This window comes from Cupressus sempervirens, chromosome 11 (assembly GCF_028749045.1).
Source record: "Cupressus sempervirens isolate cs-2001-9-10 chromosome 11, ASM2874904v1, whole genome shotgun sequence".
NCBI lineage: Eukaryota > Viridiplantae > Streptophyta > Pinopsida > Cupressales > Cupressaceae > Cupressus > Cupressus sempervirens.
Window position 1 is genome coordinate 682,567,376 of NC_143128.1, and position 6,866 is coordinate 682,574,241.

A 6,866-nucleotide genomic window follows, 5' to 3' on the forward strand; every position below is an offset into this window, starting at 1 on the left:
CGTAGGGGATGTGAGAGAGAGATTGAGAGAGAAAGTAGGGGGGTGGGAGAATGAGAGAGAGTAAGGGATGAGAGAGAGAGTGAGAGAGAGTAGGCAGTGGGAGAGGGAGAGTGAGAGAGAGAGAGTAGGGGATGGGAGAGAGAGTAGGTGGTGGGAGAGGGAGTGGGAGACGAAGAGAAAGAGAGAGATTAGGGGATGGGAGAGAGAGTGAGAGAGAGAGAGTAGGTAGTGGGAGAGGGAGTGGGAGAGGGAGATAGATAGAGAGAGAGTAGGGGATGTGAGAGAGATTGAGAGAGAGAGAGTAAGGGGTGGGAGAATGAGAGCGAGAGAGAGTAGGGGATGGGAGAGAGAGTGAGAGAGAGAGTAGGTGGTGGGAGAGGGAGAGAAAGAGGGAGAATGAGAGAGAGTAGGGGATGGAAGAGAGAGAATGAGAGAGAGTAGGCAATGGGAGAGGGAGAGAAAGAGAGAGATTAGGGGATGGGAGAGAGAGAGTGAGAGAGAGTAGGCAATGGGAGAGGGAGTGGGAGAGGGAGATAGATAGAAAGAGATTAGGGGATGGGAGAGAGAGAGAGAGAGAGAGAGAGAGATAGAGTAGGTGGTGGGAGTGGGAGTGGAAGAGGGAGAGCAAGAGAGAGAGTAGGGGATAGGAGAGAGAGAGTGAGAGAGAGTAGGTGGTGGGAGAGGTAGATAGATAGATAGAGAGTAGGGGATGGGAGAGAGAGTAAGGGGGTGGGAGAATGAGAGAGAGTAGGGGGTGGGGGAATGAGAGGGAGAGTAGGGGATGGGTGATAGAGAGTAGAGTGTGGGAGAATGAGAAAGAGAGAGGGGATGGGAGAGAGAGTTAGAGAGAGAGAGAGTAGGTAGTGGGAAAGGGAGTGCAAGAGAGAGAGTAGGGGATGGGAGATAAAGAGTGAGTGAGAGAGTAGGTGGTGGGAGAGAGAGTGGAAGATGGAGATAGATTAGAGAGAGAGAGAGTAGCCCAAGAGAGAGAGAATGGCATGGGAGAGGAGAGAGAGTGAGAGAGAGTAGGGAGAGACAGAGAGTAGGGGATGGGTATGGTGAGATATGGAGAGATTATTTTTCACATAGTGCATATGCACTATAGTGCATACATGCTTTATAGTGTGTATATGCTATAGTGCGTAAGCACTATATGAAAATACCAAAAAATAGTCATAACAAAAGTTTGGGTCCCTACTGATCCATATTCTACTTTTTGTCTGTTGTGTATTCTATTGTTCCAATAGAAAACACAAGTTTCATCCTGTTAGAAGTTAGTAAACACTATTTGAAGGCTTTTTGAATATTCTTTCATTTTATTTGAAGCTAGCAAACACCAAATTCAATCATTGGATATACTATTTGAAGGCTTTTTTAATATTCTTTCTATAGAAAAGGTTAGCGCAATCCTTTTTAAATATTCTTTGTTATAATATAGAGACAAATTTGATTATAATTTGACATGTTGTTTAATATATAGTGCATTCATTGAAATTTGTATGTTTGAATGAATTGTTATTTGGAAATGGTTAAAAATTTGACAAGTTGTTTAATATATATTTTGTATTCATTGAAATAATTATAATTCGTATATATATTTGAATGATTTTTAATTTATAAATTGTACGTAATTCAGATGTTTGAATAATTTGACATATAGAAATCATCATTATGTCAAGGAAGAAACCAAAAACTCAAACAATGGAAGAGAGGGAGAGAAATTTGACAACTAAAAGAGATAAAATGAAACTACCATGTGAACAAAGAAAATTGCAAAGCAATAATGAAGAATTATCTTTGGAAGAGGAACAAGAACCACCAATACAAAGAAACAAAGAGGAAGAATTAGAAAGAAAAAGAGAACGAATGAGACTATTACACTCAAGAAGACAATTGAATTGTGAAGCTACATCATCTTCCAATGTTGGGTTCATATCATCATCTCATGTTGAAGAGAGACAAATTTGTAGATCTGATGATGTACACACTCCATCATGTCATGTTGAAGGCACAACATCAACATATCAAGTAGGTGATATTTCATCTTTTGCATCTTATTGCCAAGGCACATCATCTTCGGTTCAAGGTACATAAAACACTCAACCTTATGTTGATGTTCAAAATGTTGAGGGAATGAAAGAGATTATAACACATTCTAGAAATCATTTTAGAAGACCAAAATATTTGATTAATATTGATACTAACATTTTGAAATCAATGCCTAACAAGATTAGCAAGCCTACTTGTCAAAGAAAAGTTAATCGTATGTGGAGATTATTCTTTGAAAAATTAAATATTATAGGTAAATGCCAATTATTTGTTGAAATGATGAAGAATTTTAAATTTAGGCCTATCATGAAGATTCTTGGGCTAAGAATGATGGATGAATCAAATGAAAAAAACATTGTAAAGAATATAATGATTGCTTATGACAAAGTGGGTTCTAAATCATGCACCAAAGATAGTAATATCACAAGACAAATACTTACATTGATAATAGTAACTACCAAAATGAAGAAAGCTTGACTCATGGAAAAGACAAAAAAAATATTGAAATTTAGTAGAGGTACTCTAAGGAGAGCTATGCTAAGGCATGAGAGATTGGAAGATCCAACAAAAAATAAGTTATGGACATTTAGCGATAGACTACCGTGAAATGATAAAGAAATTATTGAAGCTTTTAAATCATTGATTGAATATTTTTGGACAAATAACACACGTGTTTTCCCTATTCAAAGAGATGTTGTAAGAAGGAGGATTGGTAGCCAAAATCGTGACCCACATGTGAAACATTTTTTGGATTCAACTCAGACACATTTTTTTGCAAAATTGATTGGTATGTATCCTTAAATTTGAATAAGTCAAAGATTTTTTGACATGGGTAAAGCTTTTTACGTGAAGATAAATCATACATGCACAACTTGTTGTTGTAGGATACATATTGAATTTTCTAAGAATTTTGATGTTTTAAGGCATATATGTGTGTTTTTGCATTCTAAGCTTGTTTTGCAAGATTGTGACATGAATGAGCCACCTAGATCTTCAAGAGAATTCATATCAAACATTTTATGTGAAATAGGGGATGACCAAATTTTTTACAAAACATCATGCTTGGATGATACATGCTTATTTTGTGGTTCTTTGCAACTTTTATCAACTTGTGAACATATGGATAGTACACATGCAATTGGAAATAAAATAGTAGATTACAAAAAATATAAGATAGTGACACATGCTCTAAAAGATGGGAAATAGGGTAAAAGATGTGATTTAGTTATTGAAAAGATTTTAGTGTATGAGTTCATGAAGATTTTTCATGAAAGGATTATTTACGAGTATGCAAGGCTTACAGATAGAGCTCAATGGTTGGATTTGTAATTCAAGTTGTGCAAAGATACATTTCCACTGAATACCATTATTTCAATTGTAGACTTTGTAGAAAACTACACACAACAATCACAAAATGAGGTGTAAGAAAAGTATTATACTTCTCAACAATTTTTCATATTTTTTCACATAACATTCATGCATTCACCTACAATTACAGAGGATAACATAATTTTTTTGAGGGAGTACCATTTTAATATTAGCAATGATTAATCACATTCTATAGAGTTTGTATATGGTTGTTTTAACCTATTTTATGAAGATTTGGCTAATAAGAGAATACCATATTGTTAGCACATTATTTGGTCAAACAATTACACATCTCAATTCAAGAATGTACAGATGTTCTATTGGTTGAGTAGGATGCACAGGTTGTTTAGAATTCAATATATGTGAAATTTTATTGAGACTAGTCATGAAAAGGGAGAGCATGATGGTGCAGGAACATGCATCAAAAGAGCCTTAGCTCATGAAGAACTAAAGTGAAAAGATGGAGCAATATTGATAGATGCAAAATCCATCATTTAGTGGTGTAACACTACAATGGGTCTAGGTAAGGAAGGTGAGTCTATGGTTCGTAGATTTTTTTGGTTGATAGATAATACTAACATTGCAGCATATGAGGATTGTTGCACACTAACAGGATCAAGTGAGTTGCACTCTTTTAGAAGCTTTGATGCAGGTTCATGGAGTATCTACACACGAAAAATGACATGCTATTGTCCATCATGTGCAAAGGAAAATTGAGATGAGTGTGAGTGACTGAATGGGTGGACAAATGAGATATACAGATTTTGGACCCAATTGACACCTATCTTCCCCCACAAGTACTGGAAATGGTAGAGATGAATTTTTCCATTGACTTTGACTGCTTGTCTGATCTAGTGCAACCTAGTAATATATATATATATATATATATATATATATATATATATATATATATATATATATATATATATATATATATATGTATGTATGTATATTTATAATTTTAATATGTAACTTTATAACTTTTACCTAAGTATTTTCTAAATTAATGACCACATTTTGTACATTTATCACTGCAAGCCATGTATTTTCTATTATTGCACCTAAAGACAATGAAGAAGGGACATATTATTATTTGTGTCATTGTGTCAGAGCGAGACAAAAAATGGATCATTCGGTTGTAGATGGTGAAGGTTTAGAGTACCATATCGGTATGATGGTTGTAATTGGCACATGGCTTAGATGATATTCTATGAAGAACCCTAACTTGTGGTTATTCAAGAATTGACAAATAGAGAGGAATATTCTTCAATATTCAAACCTTGTTGTCGCATCAAATGTCCACTTGATAAAATATGGTGGAAAACCACATAATAAGACTTTTTGAAAAGTTTTCAAGTCAGACCATGAGGCAATACTTGAGACATTAAAATGTAGAGAAAATTGAGTTGGTTTATTAGATTGAATAGGGAGAGAGAGAGAGATCTGAGCCAAAGAGACACAACCTTCCAATAGGTAATAAATAATTATTCTGAGAAATTGAAGCAAGTGCATCCAATAAAGAAAAAGAACATCATTGAAGGACATTAAAGATATTTCTCACTAATCCTTTACAATAAAAAATGTTTACAAAAATGGCATGTACTTGTATGAGGACATTATATATTACAAAAATCTCATACTAAAGAAGCTGGCTAGCTACTCAAAAAATAGTAACTAAATGTAAGTGGGACTCAAGCAACATCTTGGTCATCTACTTGGCTGGGACATGTTTGGTAATTGACAATCTCCATTTAAACTCAAGTTTGCATTTAAAGGTGGCAATGAGCATTTTGTTGTTTTGTTAAGATCATTAATATATTTCAATGAATGCATACAGAGTTCATTAATTGGTTAGAAGCTTAAGGATAGCTGTTTGGTTTGATTTTAAGCACATTTGTGCTTTAGGAGGACCTATAATGGTCATTGGCAATGTATGAGAAAAAGTTGCTCAAGCAACAAAAAGTTGCTAAAAAGTTGCCAGCAACATTTTAAAAGTTACTTAGCAACTTTTCTTATTATTATTTTTTTCCAACTTTACTAAGAGGCTAAAAATCCCTAACCAAACACAAATACCGATGGGAAGAATATAAAGGTGATGAGAAACCCTAAACCAAGAGTTGTTGAAAGTCATTGTACGGCTAAAGTTCATAACAACAGACTATATGCAACAATTTTTGAGGAATAGCCACTTTCATGACTGATTTCTTGTGAATAGAGTGGATTTTTGTGTAAATTTTCAATGCATTATTGTTTATATTCTTATAGTTATGGTAGTGTTATATAAAATTCTTTTCAAGCTATATAGTGTGTGGCCAGTTTTGGCACACCATGTAAATTAGGGGCTGTATCTTTGGTTTCGATTTTGGAAAAACCATGAAAGCTTGGAATCTTGAAGTGTAGACCCCATTTTGTTTGTACAAAAGTGTAGGGCCCTTGAATGCATGTGCAACATTTTTTTGGAACTTGCCCTAGGCAAATTCAACAGTATCTAGCTAGGAGTGGACAACAACAAATTGGCTCTAGAATATAGAGGAGTGGGTTTTAAGATATGACCTTTGGAGGGATTCAAGAGGAGTATTAGAAGGTGTTATGTTGTGAAAGAGAACTTTGATAAGCTTGGGAAGGTGTTTAAAAAGTGAGGAAAATAGGGAACCCTCAAAACCCTCAAAAACCCTTAATTTTAACATAATTGCTAAACGAATTTTTGGTGGCTCAAGACCCCAAAAATCCTTTAAGTTTGGTCATTGGAAACAATTGTTCTTATTGTCAAATTTTGTTCAATCTTAAGGAAAAGTTGGTAAAATCCCTAGAAATCTACAAGGAGGCCTAATTGGGCCTCCTCTAGTAGCCTTGTTTATGAAGGAACTATTCAATCACATATCAACCCAACTTGACTATCACTTTGATCATTCCCAATCCTTGTTAGAGCTTGTGTTGGCAAAAAACCATAAATGACCTTTATAAGCTTGTAGAGAGTTGGTTGCTAGAGAGAAAACTTGCAATCCTAAGGAGTTTGAATTCTTGACTTGGTGGGTAGGTTTGGGTAGGTTGAGGGATCCTTGATTGTGACGGAATCCTAGAGACCATTAGAGGTTTTAGAAGAACACTTAGATCCAGTTGAGAATCAGGAACATAGACTAGCTAGTCTATCCTAAGCTTCCCCATCACATGCCCAGCTTGAGTATCCTAGCTTCCCAAGTCTTGTAAATGCAAGGCCATTGATGAATAGGAATTTCTAAATAAAACATCTACGGTGTTGGAATGAAGTGCATGACCAAATTCTTTGCGTACTAATGAGCCAATTTGAGGTTTCACTTCACATTGCCCTGTGGATAATTCTATAGCACTTGTTACTTCTCTATCTAAAAATTTTGTGTTTGTGTACATGTGCACTCTTTCCCAATAGCTATAGGTTTTGCCTCTTCATCCTAAGTAATTAACAGACCCTA